At 43.0% G+C, this 18,539-nt stretch overlaps 1 protein-coding gene across 1 annotated transcript in view; it reads right to left on the bottom strand.

Moving 5' to 3' along the window:
* Window positions 1-18,539, bottom strand: part of dcc (DCC netrin 1 receptor) — a 1,312,938-nt gene that overhangs the window by 1,210,662 nt on the left and 83,737 nt on the right. The window lies entirely within an intron of this gene.

The following is an 18,539-nucleotide window of genomic DNA, read 5'->3' as shown; positions in this document are numbered from 1 at the left end:
AATAAGAAAGTAGAAAATGCAGCATTTCAATATTTTACATTTTCCTTGCAGCAATTTTCCAGGATGCACCTGGAAGCTTTCATATGCAAAGGTTTGTTTGTTTGGGCCAGTTACAGCTGCCTATTTGTGATAAGAGGCTTTCTGGCATGAATTATTACCTACACGTTCGAATACTGCTGTCATCGTCGAATTGGCCAGCATTTAGATATAACACAGTGCCGGAAAGGTGAAGTGATGATGGTTCTGCTAAATTAAGAAAGACTCCCATAGCATTGAAATCTTTTCTCAAATTGTATGCAGAGTGCTTCAGAGGTCCCCAAGCAGAGAAAGGAGGGCACTGAGCAATGGCATTAATGGGTTTATAGGAGGACCATAACTCGATTAAAGAACATATGACAGAGGTATTTAAAAGTACAAACTACAGCTCTTGGCCTCTGGAAGCATTCTTTCTAAATCTTGCAAATCCTTTTAAAGAGAATTAAACTGCTTCTATGGCACTCTGAAAAGAGCAGACATGAAAATGTCATAATGAGATTAAAAGTTTGTCTAATGACAATCCATTAATTACTGGACTCTTGCACTTCCAGCTTTTAAAAATCAAGATAAATTTGAAACACGTCCCCAAAAGTTCAAAGTTCAAAGTGAATTTATAACAAAGTACACTTATATGCCACCATATACAACCCTAAGATTTGTTTTCAGTAAATCCGCCTCTCAAAATCCAACCCGACGTGCCCATGGTGAGAGGTGAAAATGGGTAAGGCTGACCACTAGAACTCTGGTGAAACTGTATGGGCCAACCCCCTGTACAGTGGATGCAATAGATTACAGAAACATTGATAAACCCCAACCATACCAGCGACTTCAGAGGACGATGGAGGAGGGAGGTCACTGATGGGTTATACTCTACTCAGGAGCTAAGGGCCCAAATAAGTAATGCTCAGTAAATCCAAGAAACAATGAAAAACTGCACCAAAAGGATGGGCAAAGAACCGATGTAAAAATGACAACAAACTGTGCAAACACAAAAAAATAATAATAAGTAAATATGCAATAAATATAGAGAACATGAGATGAAGAGTCCTTGAAAGTGAGCCCATGTGAGAATAGTTCAGTGAAGGGGCAAGTGAAGCTGAGAAAAGAGAAAATATCTCTAAATATAATTGGGGCGAAATGGCAGTGTGGAGGTTAGCACAACACTTTACAGTACAGATGACCTGGGTTCAATTCCCATCGCTGCCTGTAAGGAGTTGGCACGTTCTCCCCATAACCGCACAGGCTTCCTGGTTTCCTCCCACAGTCCAAGGACATACCGTTTGGTAGATTAATTGGCCACTGCAAATTGTCCTGTGATTAGCTTAGGATTCACTGACCTGACTGGCAGACCACAGTTTGTGTGGCTTCGGAGCTGTGTGTCAGACATGGCTATAGGCAGCACTGGGTTCCCAAAGGGGACTGTGTTGGCTCCCTTCCTGTTTACCCTGTATACCTCGAAGTTTAGATACAATATGGAGTCAGGTCATCAGCAGAAATTCTCTGACGACTCAGCAATAGTTGGGTGTATAAAGGGAGAACGGGACTATGAATACAGGGCCCTGGTGGAGGATTTTGTCAAATTGTGTAAGCTGAATCATCTGCAGCTCAACATCAATGAGGTTGTATCCTCTGGTCGTGGATTTATGGAATTCATTGCCACATACAGCTGTGGAGGCCCAATCATTGAGGGTGTTTAAGGAGGAGATTGATAGGTATCTAATTAGTCAGGGTATCAAGGGATATGGGGAAAAAACCGGAAATTGGAACTAGATGGGAGAATAGTTTAGCTCATGGTGGAATGACGGAGCAGACTCGATGGGCTACTTCTGCTCCTTTGGTTGGTGATCTTGTGAGACAAAGGAGATGGTGACGGGCTTTAGGAAGGCTAAGCCTGCACTGATCCCTGTTACTATTGATGGTGAGGCAGTGGATATGGTGAGGTGAGGACCTACAATTACCAGGGGATACACCTGGAAGACAGACTTGAATGGAGCAACAACTCAGAAGCTGTGTACAAGAAGGGCCAGAGTCACCTCTGCTTCCTGAAGAGGCTGAGGTTATTTGGAGATTCCAGACCTCTCCTTCACATATTCTACCAGTCTGTTGTTGCCAGTACAACCTTCTATGCGGTGGTGTGCTGGGACAATGGCATCAACACGGGTGATGCCAACAGGCTCTATAAACTGATTAGAAAGGCTGGCTCTATTATAGGAGTCAAGCTGGACTGTGGTAGAACAAAGGACCCTACAGAAAATCCTGACAATTCTGGACAATGTTTCTCACCCTCTGCATGTCACCTTGGCTGAAGAGAGGAACACTTTTAGTAATAGACTAAGACAATTGTGCTGCTCCAAAGAGCGTTACATGAGGTCATTCTTACCCTCAGCTATTAGGCTCTATAATGAGTCAAACTGTAGTGGGAAAGTGATGAACCCCCCTCCTGTTAGACCGTTTGTCGTAACTTATTTTTATTCTTTCTTTCTTCTCTTCTTGTATATTAGTAAATCTGTGTTGTTGTAGTGCTACTGTGACACTGTAATTTCCTTTGCAATCAATAAAGTATCTATCTTAAATAGAGGGTTGCTGGGCAGTGCAGTTTGGAGGGCAGCTAGGCCCCATTCGGCACTGAATCTCAATCAAATAAAATAAAAAATAATAGTGACTCCTGATCAAAACGTAGGTTAAATCAGAGATTAGCCTTATAAAGATCAGTTTATTGGTTGCATGTATGTACCGCATATCAAAGCACTGAAGCCTTCAGTGAAATGATTATTACTCATGTTTCCATGTTTCTGTTTCAGCTTCAGCTTGCAGAACCTAAGCCATATCAATTCCAACACAGAAATTAAATCCTGCTTTTCTCACTCAGACAATGATTCAGTTTAAAGATTATCTTTATTAATCACGTGTGCATTGGAATACTGAAATATTCAGTGAAATTTGCTCGCTGGTCAGAACTTGCTCTCTCCTTGGCAACTGCAAAGAGGAGAGTCATCAGGACCATCACAGAGGCTGCTGAACAAGTCTCCGGATGGCTGTGGATCAAGAGGTATAGTATAGCCCGTTGACAAACGGTGCTGGGGCACAAGCCAGGGCATGATCAAACCTGGCTGGATCACCTGCGAGAGGGTCTGATGTCGGAAAGGTTCAAAGGTTCATTCATTATCAAAGCATACAACTCTGAAATTCTTCTTCTCTGGACAGTCACGAAAGCAAGAAAGAAAAGAATGGCGGCACGATTATCAGCACCCAAATTCCTCCTCACAAAAAAATGAACAAAGCACGTTGACCCCCTGAACACAAAAAATACAAGAAAGATGGGACGAAAAACACTGAAAATAAAAACTAACTACAAAGTCCATAGTCCAAATCCATATTCAAAATGCAGAAAACTTGCATAACGTTCTCCGGGCAAAGCAGCTGGTCTTTCCTCACCGTGATCCCTCCAGCAATCAGATAAACAGGCAGGCAGGCAGCGGTCATCTTCCACATTTGCCTCAATGTTTCAATCTCCCTTGTTGCTTTAATTGGCAAACAATGGAAGATTTAATCAGTGAAATGGAGTCGATCATCAGCTTACACCCTGCCCCACGCCTGCCCACCATGAAGTTTGCACACTCTGCCTCTCTCTCCCCCCCAGAATCCTCTTGGAGACTGAAACATCTGAACAATCTCCAAACTGCAAACCACAGGCTCCAACAGTTCCAGAATCAGATTCAAAATTTAACACATATGTATAAGATGTATAAGACATAAAAGAAGTGAAATATGTAGTAAGACCCAATGATCACAGGTTACATTGCTGATGATGTGTCCCAGGACATCCTAGGAGTATCTCAGCATCGTTGTTTGTGTCAGAGACCAGGGTGACACCCTTAAAATGTCACTAATCTTCAGGCACCAGCATAGCATGCCCACAACTCACTAACTCTAACCCATACGTCTTCGGAATGTGGGAAGAAACTGGAGCACCAGGAGGAAACCCACATGGCCAAGGATATGGTGCAACTCAAACTACCTGCGTCTCAATATCACCAAGACCAAGGAGATGGTGGTGGACTTTAGGAGATCTAGGCCTCATATGGAGCCAGTGATCATTAATGGAGAATGTGTGGAGCAGGTTAAGACCTACAAGTATCTGGGAGTACAGTTAGACGAGAAGCTAGACTGGACTGCCAACACAGATGCCTTGTGCAGGAAGGCACAGAGTCGACTGTACTTCCTAAGAAGGTTGGCGTCATTCAATGTCTGTAGTGAGATGCTGAAGATGTTCTATAGGTCAGTTGTGGAGAGCGCCCTCTTCTTTGTGGTGGCGTGTTGGGGAGGAAGCATTAAGAAGAGGGACGCCTCACGTCTTAATAAGCTGGTAAGGAAGGCGGGCTCTGTCGTGGGCAAAGTACTGGAGGGTTTAACATCGGTAGCTGAGCGAAGGGCGCTGAGTAGGCTACGGTCAATTATGGATAACTCTGAACATCCTCTACATAGCACCATCCAGAGACAGAGAAGCAGTTTCAGCGACAGGTTACTATCGATGCAATGCTCCTCAGACAGGATGAAGAGGTCAATACTCCCCAATGCCATTAGGCTTTACAATTCTACCGCCAGGACTTAAGAACTTTTTAAAAGCTATTATTAATGCTTTTTGAGATAGTGATTTAGATGCATATCATATTTTTTACTGAGCTAAGTATTGTATGTAATTAGTTTTGCTACAACAAGTGTATGGGACATTGGAAAAAAAAAGTTGAATTTCCCCATGGGGATGAATAAAGTATCTATCTATCTATCTAACTCCTTACAGACAGTGGTGGGAATTGACCTCCAATTGCTGGCGCTGTAAAGCACTGCGCTAACCGCTACTCAACCATGCCAACCATAAATCATAACACAAGCTTGCTGCTACCTCTTTGGAAGCTGTTTACCAACAATATCATTACTTCAGTAAGCACTCAGTGGCCACATTATAAGGTAAACCTGCACACCTTCTTCTTAAAGCAAATATCTAATCAGCCAATCATGTGGCAGCAACTCAGTGCATAAAAACATGCAGACGTGGTCAACAGGTTCAGTTGTTGGTCACACCAAGCATCAGAATGGAGAAAAAATGTACCTATGTGACACTGATATTGGTGCCACACAGAGTGGTTTGAAACTGCTGATCTCCTGCAATTATCATGCACAACACTCTCTGGAGTTTACAGAGAACGGTGTGAAAAACCAAACGCACCCAGTGAGCGGCAGTCCCATGGGTGAAAACACCTTGTTAATGAGAAAAGACAGAGGTGAATGGCCAGACTGGTTCAAGCTGACAGGAAGGCAACCGTGGTGTGCAGAAGAGCATCTCTGAATGCAAAACACATTCAACCTTGAAGTGGATGGGCTACAGCAGCAGAAGACCATGAACATACACTCAGTGGCCACTTTATTAGGTACAAGAGGGCCCAACTAAAGTGACCACTCTGTGTATTATCGATTAATTGACTGCCCATCTGTTTCTAACTTGGAACACAGTCTGAGACAGAGATATGCTGCATTAAAACAGTATTGTCTTATGAATAAGAAATGTTGTGATGCCTGGTGCAAGGTTGTACCATAGGAAAGTTTGCTTCACAAATTATGATTGGATATGAGCCAAGTTTATTTGTTTTGAATTCCCTGCAAATACATTTGCTCCCACATTTAAGATTACTGCAATTCTTACAGGAGAACTTTTTTTTGAACAGAAAGCAAGAATTACACAAAATATAACAGCAGCTTTTTCTGGATAAGCTTGGTCCCAAGATTACCAGAGAAAAGAAAGCTCATTATTTCGAGGTTCAAAGTACATTTACGTCACTATATACAACCCTGAGATTAATTTTCTTACAGGCATTCAAAGTAAACAGAAAGAAAAAAAGCAAACAAAATAATCAGAAAAAATAAGCAATAAATACCTAGAACACACGATCAGAAGTCATCAAAAGTGAATCGATAGGTTGTGGGAACAGTTCAGTGATGGCTTGAGTTAGCCCCAATGGTGCCGATAAAACTCGGTGATATTTTGCAGACAGTATACAAAATTTTGAATTACTCTCACTGCAGTCTGCAGACTGTAAATTCCCTTTAAGTAACATACTTTTTGATTTAGCATCCAAGCCATTTACTTCTGTTAATAATTCCCTCGTCATTCAAATTGTCTAGAAACACAAAAACAATTCTGTCAGGAAAAAAGTGCTGCCTAAGACTTTTGTACAGTACTTATTTATCAACATGGAGTGGAGAGCAAGTTTGTAAATCTGGTGGGAGCAAAGGATACAGGGAACGGTGAGGGTGGAGTGCTGTGGGAGGGGTGTGAGAGGAGGAGTGCCGGGGCATGTAGGGGGATGGCATGGGTGCCGACATACCTAGCCCTGAAACACCAGGCAGGGGCATTTGATTCCAATCAATTGGTTTATTGATCATTATATAATGTCTTGCTGGTGCTTCCTGCTCCCTTCCCCCTTTTCCCAACCATGATTCCCCTCTCCCTGCCCCCTTCCCACTCTCAATCCACAATCCAAAATGAAACACTTTTGAAAATTTGGCGCCCTTATTTACAAAAGACAGGATTAAATATATAGCTGCTCTGAAGATGAAATAATTGATTACTTGGGGAAAGAAATAAATATATATACTAAAGTTATTACGAACTCCGTGGGGCATGTGGGGATCTTCCAATATCCAGGCACTCTCTTTTTTTTCTTTCTTTCTTTTTTTTTCTATAGGGATGTTAGGGGGGAGGGGTCAAGGGGAGGGGGGAAGGGTAATATACTTTCTTTTCACATTCTTTCATTCTGTAATTATCTGAAAATGCAATAAAAAAAGTTTTTTAGAAAAAAATCCACAATAGAGACCCACATCAGAATCAGGTTTACCATCACTCACATACGTCATGAAATTAGTTTTTTTTTGCAGCAGTAAAAGGCAATACATAAAATCACTACCGTACACACACACACACACACACACACACACACACACACACACACACACACACACACACACACACACACACACACACACACACACACACACACACACACACACACACACACACACACACACACACACACACACACACACACACACACTCGTCTGTCCCTAAGATTTTTGTACAGTGCCTTGGGAAGAATGTGGAAGCTTGAGAGAGGATGCAGGAGAGATTTGCCAAGATGCTGCCTGGATCAGAAAGCACGTCTTATGAGGATAGGATGAGCAAGCTAGGGCTTTTCTCTTTGATGTGAAAGAGGATGAGGGGTGACTTGATAGAGCTGTGCAAGATAATAAGAGGAATAGGCTGAGTGGACTGAAAGAGACTTTTTCCCAGAGTGGAAGTGGCTAATACCAGGGCCATAACTTTAAAGTGTTGAGAAGAAAAACAGGATCAAGGATAAACTTTGCCAAAAACATATTCACACATTGGTAATTAGCTCTAGTGTGTTGGTGTGACATTCTATTATGGTTAATAGATTTACTGAGTATGTTCACAAGAAAATGGATCACAGGATTATATATAGTGGCATATATGTACTTTCATCATAAATTTACCTTGAGCTTTGAAAATGTTTTCCCCAGGGTTCAAGGGTCATGTTTAAGGTGACTGGAGGAAAACTTCAGGGGAGAATGTCAGAGGTAGGTTTTATTACACAGAATGCCCTTGCCAGGGTTGGTGGTAGAGGCTGGGGCATTAGGGACATTTAAGAGACACTTAGATAGACATGAATGATAGGGAAATAAAGGGCTATGATGGAGGAAAAGTCAGTTTGATCTTGGAGTAGGTTAAAATAACATGCCCCAAATGGCCTATACTGTGCTATACAGTACTGTTCTATGTTCCATTAGTGGCTACATAAATGGCTTGAATTCTAAATTATGGCATCCCTAGAAAATGCTGATCTAAAACATAGCAGCTCTTTATCCTGTTATTCAACTGATTCCTGCACTGCAGTAAATTTGTTTAAAAAAACGACTCTCCTTGACATTCAGATTAGGTTAGTTGGAGAGAGGTGAATTGAAGTTCACATGGCAATAATACAGCTTCTGATTTGCAGAGCTCAATATCCCACTGTAACATTCTATTACATCATTCTCTGAGTAACAATGCCTGAATCACATCTTAAGCAACAGCAGGTACAGAAGAATTAACCAGGCTGAAAAAAAAAATCATTTCATCCACAAAAAGTATCCACAACAAAAAAAAAACGCTCCATCTAATCCCTATTCCCATTCCAACATGTCAGTCCACTGACTCCTCTTCTGCCACGATGAGGCCACACTCAGGTTGGATTAGTAACACTTCATATTCTGTCTAGGTAGCCTCCAACCCAATGGCATGAACATTGATTTTTCCAACTTCTGGTCATTTTTCCCCTTCCCCCTTTCTTTCTTCATTTTCCCACTTTGCCCTCTTACCCCTTCTCCTCACTGGCTAATCACCTCCCACTGGTGCCCATTCTCCCATGGACAATCCCCTCTCCTATCAGAATCCTTCTTCTCCAGCCCTTTACTTTTTCCATCCAACACCTCCCAGGTTCTTACTTCATTCACCCCCTCCACCCACCTATCAGCTTCTAGGTTGTACGCCATCCTCTCCCGCCCACCCCCACAACTTGTGGCATCTTCCCCCCTTCCTTTCCAGTCCTGATGAAGGGACTCAGCCCAAAATGTCGACTGTTTATTCACTTCCTTAGATATTGCACGGCCTGCTGAGTTCCCCTAGAATTTTGTGCCTTTTTCTTTGGAAAAAAAACCAATGTGTTTCCAGAAGGTGGGGGAATATTTCAAAGTATTCAGTAGGCTGAAGAGGGCAAGCTTTTCACTCAGAGGGTGGCACAGACTTGGATCAAGATCCCAGAGACAGACATAATAACATTTAAAAGACGTTTGGACGGGTACACAAATAGGAAAGATTTTGAGGGATACGAGTCAAATACAGGTAATGGTCTAGCCTATAGAAGCAGAGTTCATTTTGTATAAACATCACTTCCTGAACATAAGCTGTTTTTAGCATCATTTCCTGCAGACATTAGATTTGATTCAATTTAAAGACATTCATCTCCATCCACCCTTGAAAGAGCAATATCTTTTCAAAGTAAAGAGACTTCATTAAAAACCCTGAGGAAAGCCTCCATCCTGGGTGATTTTTGAGAAGTTGTTTAGTTCACTGCACAGTCAGGTTCATGCGCAAAGCGAGGGCACCGGAGGCAAATTCTGCTCAGTTTCATGAGTTATGGCAAAGGGCCTTTTTCCATGGTCTATGACCATAAGACATCAGACAGAATTAGGCCATTAGACTCATTAAGTCTGTCATTCCATCATAGGAGATTTATTAACCCTCTCAATGCCACGTTCCTGTCTTTTCTCCAGAGCCTTTGATACCATGACTAAACAAGACCCTATCAACCTGTGCTTTAAATAATCTCAATGACTTGGCCTCCACGGCCATCCATGACAATGAATCCCACACAGTCACCATCCTCTGGACATAACATTGGTAGGCATCCTGGTCAACATGCGCAATATGAGCCAAAGGACCTTTTTCCATTCTCCGATTATATGTCTATGATTCTATGATGGGTGGTAGGGTGGAGATACATCTCTACCAAAGGAGGTGTAAGGCCCTCCTTCCCTCCACTAGCCTACAGGCCACCCCTTGGGCCAGGTGAAGTACCTGTTTCGCCCCTGATCAAGGTCACATGAAGCCATGAGAGCAGGTGGCGGATGGTCGTACAAGCAGTTGGTGCATATGACAAGTCCTGGATATTTGACCACTGATGTCAGGCAGACAGTCTCTGAAGAGTATTGATAATGGCTGGGGTCAACTATCTTATAAAGACACTGCCCAGAAGAAGGCAATGGAAAACCATGTCTATAGTAAAATTTTCCAAGAACAGTCATGGTCATGGAAAGACCCTGATCACCCACAGCATGGTGCATAATGATGATGTCATACAACACAGCACATAATAATGATGTCATACAACATAATGAACAAACAATTCTATTCTCTATGTGTCCTCACACATAATGCACACATATTCAGTGATACCACTCGACTGTATTAACTATAGAGCAAGGAACTCAGATGCTGTAGCTACTTTCGGAATGTGAGCCATCACAAGTGTACAAACCCAACGTATGGAGATGGAGGCTGGCGATCAGTTTAAGGATAAAGGGGAAGCCTTTTAGGACCGAGATGAGGAAAAACTTCTTCACACAGAGAGTGGTGAATCTGTGGAATTCTCTGCCACAAGAAACAGTTGAGGCCAGTTCATTGGCTATATTTAAGAGGAAGTTAGATATGGCCCTTGTGGCTAAAGGGATCGGGGGGTATGGAGAGAAAGCAGGTACAGGGTTCTGAGTTGGATGATCAGCCATGATCATACTGAATGGTGGTGCAGGCTTGAAGGGCCGAATGGCCTACTCCTGCACCTATTTTCTATGTTTCTATCAGTGACTCAGTCTGACCTGACTTGTTGAGAGTAGTTAGTAGTGTAAAAGGAATCGGTGTATACCATTATCTGTTCAATAATCACCTTTGAGAATGCCATTACACTATAAGACATAGGAGCAGAATTTGGCCCATCAAGTCTGCTCCACCATTTTAATTTTACTGATCCATTTCCCTCTCACCCCCATTCTCCTGCTTTCTCCCCATATCCCTTCATGCTTTGACTAATAAAGAACTTAGCAAACTCTGCCTTAATACAGCCAGTGACCTGGCCTCAACAGGGACCTGTGGCAATGGATTCCAGCTATAGAAATTCCTCCTCATCTCTCTTCTGAATGGAATCCCCTCTATTCAGAGGCTGTATCCTCTGGTCTTAGACTCTATCACATTAGGAAACATCCTCTCCAAATCAACAGTTGATAGGTTTCAATGAAATCCACCTTATCCTAATAAATTCCAGTGAGTAAAGGCTCAGAGCTGTCAATCATTCCTCATACAACAAGTCTTTCATTCCCAAAGTCATTTGCGTGAAACTCCTCTGAACCCTCTTCAAGGTCAGCATATCCTTCCTTAGATAAGGAGCCTAAAACTACTCATCATACTCCAAGTGAGGCCTCACCAGTGCCTGATTAATCCTCAGCATTCTTCTTTCTTCTTCGGCTGTCCATTGATTTTCGATGATGACTGAGGCCTGGGCAGGGTTGTATGGAAGACCTGCAGTTGCCCATGCTGCCAGTCTCCCCTCTCCACGCCACTGACGTTGTCCAAGGGAAGGGCATTAGGACCCATACAACTTGGCACCAGTGTCATCGCAGAGCAATGTGCGGTTAAGTGCCTTGTTCAAGGACACAACACGCTGCCTCGGCTAAGGCTCGAACTAGCAACCTTCAGATCACTAGACCGACGCCTTAACCACTTGTAATCCTCAGCATTACATCCTTGCTTTTATGTTCTAGTCCTCTCAAAATGAAGGCTAACATTGCATTTTCCTTCCTCACAAACTCACATTCACATTAATGTTATCATATTAAAGGAGGCTTGGTAGTGTAGCATTACCACAGAGCCAGAGTCCCAGGTTCAATTCTCATTGCTGACTGCAAGGAATTTGTACATTCTACCTGTCTGCGCAGTTTTCTCCAGAGGGTCTGGTACCCACTCACAGTCCAAAGACATATGGATTAGTAGGTTAATTGGTGACATGGGTGTATTGGATAGCCCAGGGTCATAGGGCCAAAAGGGCCTGATACCATGCTGTATCTCTAAATAAAATACCAGTCAAGCTTCTCTGATGTATGTTAAAATCATTTTAAAATATCAGATGCTGAAGTTGTAGAAGAAGCATCAAAGTCTTCATGATAATTTAACACCTCGTGGAAGTGAACAGTATTTGTAACCTTGCAACAATCATTAGTGTACTTACACAGACAGGTGCATTGTGCAACGTTTGAAAGATTTCCTGTCATACAAATACATTTGAGCAAATGTTTGCAGCTTTCCTCTTTCCAGTACACTCACAGAAAATATCACTAACAGTTAATGGTGCCCTTCATCCACCACATTTCGTAAAAAAAAAATCACTTATTCATTAGGAAAGTTTACAACTTAAGGTACCTCTAGGTTAAAGGTCAACTGATTTGGAACTTTGAATGGTCATCTAAAACACTCCAAAACTTCTACAGATGTACTGTGGAGAGCATCGCGACTGGCTGATCACTGACTGGTATGTGGGGTGGGGGGGGGGGGGGAGGGGGCTACTGCGTAGGATCGAAGTAAGCTGCAGAGAGTGGTAAAATTAGTCAGCTCCATCATGGGTACTAGCCTCTGTAGAAGCTTCAAGGAGACATCTTCAAGGAGCACTGCTTCAGAAAAGCAGCTTCCATCATCAAGGACACCCACAGGCTAGGACGTGCCCGCTTCTTCACTGTTAGCATCGGAAGGAGGCACAGAAGCCTGAAGGCACACACTTCACACTTCAGGAACAGCTTCGTCCCCTCTGCCATGCAATTTCTAAATGGCCATTGAACCCATGAACACTATCTCACTACCTTTCATTTCTGCTTTTGCACCACTTATTTGATTCAGTTACTTAATACATATACATTTACTAACTGTAATTCAGCCTTTGTCCATATTTATCATGTATTGCATTGTACTGCAGCTACAAAGTCAATGTTTCACAACGTATGCTGGTGATATTAAACCCGATTCCGATTCTGAAATGACAGCTGATTGCACCCTTCAGCTGTAAATCTGTGAAATTCTTTGCCACTTTATTTAGCAAGATTTGTGCATGAATTTGACAATTATGTCAGTCAGAGGATGTTTCCAGTAGTGGGGGAGTCTCGAACCAGAGGGCGCAGTCTCAGGACACAAGGACATCCCTTTAGAACAGAGATGAGGAGGAGTTTATTTAGCCAGTGGGTGGTGAATCTGTGAAATTCATTACCCCAAACAAACATGGATTTCAAGTCAGTGAGTATATTTAAAGCAGAGGTTCATAGGTTCATGATTAGTGGGACATCAAAGGATACAGGGAGAAGGCAAGAAAATGTGATCAAGAGAAATATGAAGGGTCTCAGCCAGAAATATAGACTGTTCATTCCTCTCTATAGATACTGCCTGAACTGCTGAGTTCCTCCAGCATTTTGTGTGCATTGAGATGGAAAATAAATCAGCCATGATGGAATGGTGGAGCAGACTGGATGAGCCAAATGGCCTTATTGTGCTCTGATGTTTTATGGTCTCAAATGGGCAGTATGCCGTTCCCCAGTTTGATCAGGACAAGCTACTCAAAAACACTGCGTAACAGGCAAATGGTTTCTGCTCCCTTTAGTTTCCACGACTGCTGAATACCATGTAGTTCGACCACACAAAAAAGGATGCACCGTTCCTTTGAAAAGTTGAACAATCCCAACTTATCTGCTATTCACAGAAACAGTTTCAACATCATGGAAAAGACAATCTTTCATCTTTTTTGTTCCAAACCATGTTACAACTAGATGACTTCAGGCAACTTTTTTTAAAAGCTGCACTTCCTCATAAAATATTCATCTCTTAGACATAAATAATCAAAATGAGATATCTGTGTATGGATTATCTCCGAGCTTTATGGTAAGATCAGTATTCGTTAGTTCATTCAAATTATAAATCTTCTATTTTATTCACGGGCATTGAACTTGTGTCATGGGAGCATAGTGGTTAGCACAGCACCTTACAGTACAAGCACCCAGTTTCAATTCCCACCACTACCTGAAAGAAGTTTGTACATTCTCCCGGTGATTGTGTAGGTCTCCTCTGGGTGCTCCGGTTTCCTCCCACAGTGCAAAGATGTAAGGGTTGGTAGGTTAATTAATCTTTGTAAATTGTCCCATGTTAGGCTAGGATAAAATTAGAAGACTGCTGAGTGGCCCGGCCTGAAAGTCCTGCTCTGTGCTGTTTCACAATAAATAAATTTAATCTTCATTGGAAAGCCCGTCAGGATAGCAAGCGGGTGTCAGTGTTGGTTTATTCATACAGATTCATTTTGGGTAGCTGGAGCAACATTGGAGCGAAATTTTGTCACACAATCTAGTTCATTACAGGAGTGAGATGGATCAGCTAGACGAGTGGTATCTCAACAACCTCGCACACAACATCAGCAAGGCCAATGAATTGTTGTGGACTCCAGGTTAGCTCTATTTGTCACATGTAGGGGTGTATGGGGTAGCACATCTGGTGAAGGAGCTTCTTGTGTCCATTCCGAGGCAGCTCATTCACCTTCGGACACTCAGCTCTCACCTGCGGCTGCCACACCGCAGGGCGCTGCATTGACAGGCAGGCTAAACCAGGTGAAGGTAGCCAGCAGGTCTCACGCCCTAGTGAGATAGAGCTATGCCAGTCCCAGCATGTGAAGTCAGTTCTGGTGGACTGGGTGGATGAGATCTACAGTCAGGCACTGAGGCCAGGGCTGCGACTCTGCTTGGGCAGCTCGGGGCTTTGTGTCTATGAACTCACTGTGTTTTTAATGCTCTTTGCTTGCTTTTATTATTTGTACGATTTATTTTTCCCCTCCCTCTATAATTAGGGTGTCTGGTGGTTGGTCTTTTTTTTATTGGGTTCTGTCAGGTTTCTTGTTTTGTGGCTGCCTGCAAGGAGATGAATCTCACAGTTGTATAATTTATACATACTTTAATAAATGTACTTTGAACTTTAAGATCCAATGGCCAGGGGAAGGCGGTTCTGTAATGCTCCAGGGAGAATGAAGATCATGACAAGGCAAAGACATCCTGGTCATTCACTGCAGCCAAGGAAGACCACAACTGCGATGGCTACTCATACCACTGGACCCGGACTTCCGAGGTTGAGAAAGTGGAACTGCCCCACTTTAAGAGCTCTCCCGCATTGATTTCCTGTCATCGTCAGATATGACATACAGCCACCTCATCGAAACGTACCGTGAAATGTGTCCTTCTACATCAATGACCAACACAGTCCAAAGATGTGCTGGAGCAGCCCGCAAGCATCGCCGTGTTCCTAGCATACCCAGGACTTACTAACCCTAACTCGTACATCATTAAAATGTGGGAGGAAACCAGAGCACCCAGAGGAAATCCATGCAGCCCCAGATAGCGGTGGGATTCTAACCTTGATCAGTGATCATTAGCACAGAAAGGAGAAATGAAGAGAACACATACCAGACCACGTTGAGGGGTCAGCATTGGAAAAGGTGAGCAGCTTCAAGTTCCTGGGTGTTAACATCTCAGGCAATCGATCTTGACACCAACACAAAGAAAGCACACCAACAGCTCTTCTTCATTAGGAGTTTGAGATTTGGTCTATCACCAAATATTCTTATAAATTCCTGCAGGTGTACTTCAATTTCATCAAAGGAAAACAATCAATCTTTCAAACCAGAAGGAAAATGAGGAACATGTTCCTCTCTTGACCCCTTTGGCATTACTTTCAAGAGTTGGCGTGTTCTGGCCGATAATTATCAAGATCTGGCTATCTGCGAGGGAAGGTTTAGGCTAGGTTTAGAGCAGGTTAAAAGATTGGCACAAATTTGTGAGCTGAAGGGCCTGTACTGTGCCGAGGTGCTCTACGTTGTATATTCATCTTTATTTATATGTATTTACTTAGAGATACGGTACAGAACAGGCCAACGGGCCACACCACCCAACAACCCACCTATTTAACTCTAGCTTAATCACAGGACAGTGTTGGCACGTGGCCAAGTGGTTAAGGCATTGGTCTAGTGACCTGAAGGTCGCTAGTTCGAGCCTCAGCTAAGGTGGCATGTTGTGTCCTTGAACAAGGCTCTTAACCACACATTGCTCTGCGACGACACCAGTGCCAAGCTGTATCGGCCCTTGCCCTTCCCTTGGACAATATCAGTGGCGTGGGCAACTGCTGGTCTCCCATACAACCCTGCCCAAGCCTCTGACCAAATCCATGGTCTCTCAAGACTAACTGATGCCTATTAAATTGCAGGACAATTAACCTACTAACCAGTACATCTTTGGACTGTGGGAGAAAACCGGACCAGATTCACAGGGAGAAGGTACAAACTTCTTACAGATGCCATCAGAAATGAACTCCATACTCCAGCTCCCCGAGCCTCTATAACAATGGAGAGAACTCTGTAGAAGATTCACATTTGTCACCAGTTATCCAGGTGCATGCTCTACTTCAGTATTAATGGAATTTTTAATAGGATCTCTGCGAATAATAATTAACTGTCAATTTAATTGCCCTCGTAAACCATGTTTATCTCTTGCTCGTAACTCTAGGATGGCTTCATCTTCCTTCCCTTCCCTTCTCTGCTCTGTGCACCAGGGATTACTCACTGACTGCTGAGCCAGGTGCAACACCTACTCTCCCCATATCTTCACTACCCCCCCCCCCCCACCGCCACCCCACCTAAAGATTCTGGCAATCACCTTCAAAAAGATTAGTTTAAAGGAGACAATTAACCCACCAAACCACACAGAGTGCTTGCTTTTATTAGTCAAAGCACTGAGTTCAAAAGTTGAAAGGTTATGTTGCAACTTAATAAAACTCTGGTTAGGCCACATCTGAAGTATTGCATACAGCTGTGGTCACCCCACTGAGGCTTTGGAGGGGGTGCAGAAAAGGTTTACCAGGATATTGCCTGGTTTGCAGGGCATGTACTATCATGAGAGGCTGCATAAACTTGGGTTGTTTTCCCTGGAGTGCCAGAGGGTGAGTGGAGATCTGGTTGAGGTTTATAAGATTATGAGGGGGATAGCTAGAGTAGACAGGGAGTATCTGTTCCCCAGAATGAAATGTCTAACATCACAGGGCAGGAATTGAAGGTGAGGGGGGGCAGGTTCACAGGGAATGTGAGGAGTAAGTTTTTGACTCAGAGAGTCATGGATGCCTAGTATAGTAGAGGCAAATACATTAGAGGTTTTTAAGAGATGTTTGGATAGGCACATGACTGTGAGGAAGAGGGAGAGATATGGATATTGTGTAGGTAGGAGGGATTAGTGTTTGGTGTTTTTGATTGGCTTTTTAACTGGTTCAACACAACATTGTTGGCCAAATGGCCTGTTAATGTGCTGTATTCTGTGTCCGGATGAGAGAGGAAACTGGAGCACCGAAAGGAAACCCACATGGAGAACATTCATGTTGCCACACACAGCACCTGAGGTTAATTTTGAACCTGTTTGTGAGGCAGCTGCTCTATTAGATGTGTCACTGTGCCAACCAGCATTTTAGTCTCCTTCAACCAAGTCCAGTTCATGGAGACCCCATGACCACGTGAGTTTCTTCCAGGTGCTCCAGTTTCTACCCACAGTCCAAAGACATACAGATTAGTAAGGGTTAGTAAGTTCTGGTCATGCAATCTTGGTACCAAAAGTATGGTGTCATTTGGAGAATGCCCCCAGACAATCAGTCAGATCGTTGGTTGCTGATGCAAACGATGTATTTCACTGTATGCTTCGATGTTTAAGCGACAAATAAAGCAGATCTTTACCTTGTCTCGCTATGAGTTCAAAGTAAATTTATTTGCATATATATCTGCATATATATCACCGTATACAACCCTGAGACTCATTTTCTTTCAGGCATACTCAGTAAATCCAAGAACCACAATAGAATCAATGAAACACCACACCCAACAGTTCAGCAAGCAAACAATGTAAAAAAGACAACAAACCGTGCAAACAGAAAAGGAAAAAAATAAAAATAATAATAAATAAATAAGCAAATGTTGAGAACATGAGATGAAGAGTCTTTGAAAACAAGTCCATAGGTTGTGGGAACTGTTCTGTGATGGGGCTAGTGAAGTTATTCCCTCTGGTTCAGGAGCCTGATGGCTGAGGGGCAATAACTCTTCCTGAACCTGGTGACGTGAGTCATGAGGCTCCTGTACCTTCTTCATGATGGCGGTAGTGAGAAGAGAGCATGACCTGGGTGGTGAAGTTCCTGATAATGGATGCTGATTTCCTGTAACATCACTCCCTTGTAGATGTGCCTAATGCTAGGGAAGCCTTTACATGTGATAGACTGAGCCATATCTACTACATTTTGTAGGATTTTCTGTTCAAGGGCATTGGGGTTTCCATGCTGGGCGGTGATGCAAACAATTAATATACTCTCCAATGCACATATAAGTTTGTCAAAGTATTAGATGTCATGCTAAATTGACAGAAACTTCTAAGGAAGTAGAGGCGCTGCTGTGCTTTCATCACAACTGCATTTACGTGCTAGGTCCAAGATTCTGGAATTTAGCCAATTCCATAAGACCATAAGACATAGAAGAATTAGGCCATTTGGCCCATTGAGTCTACCCTGCCAATCAATCATGGCTGATCCTTTTCTCCTCTTCTCAGTCCCACTCCCTGGCCTTCTCCCCGTAACCTTTGATTCTGTGTCCAATCAAGAATCTATTAAGCTCTGCCTTAAATGCACCCAACAACCTGGCCTCCACAGCTGCCTGTGGAAACAAATTCCACAAATTCACCACCTTCTGGCTAAAGAAATATCTCCACATCTCTGTTTTAAATGAATGGCCCACTATTCTAAGGCT

Source organism: Hemitrygon akajei, chromosome 13 (genome assembly GCF_048418815.1).
Source record: "Hemitrygon akajei chromosome 13, sHemAka1.3, whole genome shotgun sequence".
In the NCBI taxonomy this organism is placed as follows: Eukaryota; Metazoa; Chordata; class Chondrichthyes; order Myliobatiformes; family Dasyatidae; genus Hemitrygon; species Hemitrygon akajei.
Note: the sequence above shows the minus strand (reverse complement) of the source record. Positions and strands in the feature narration are given on the sequence as shown.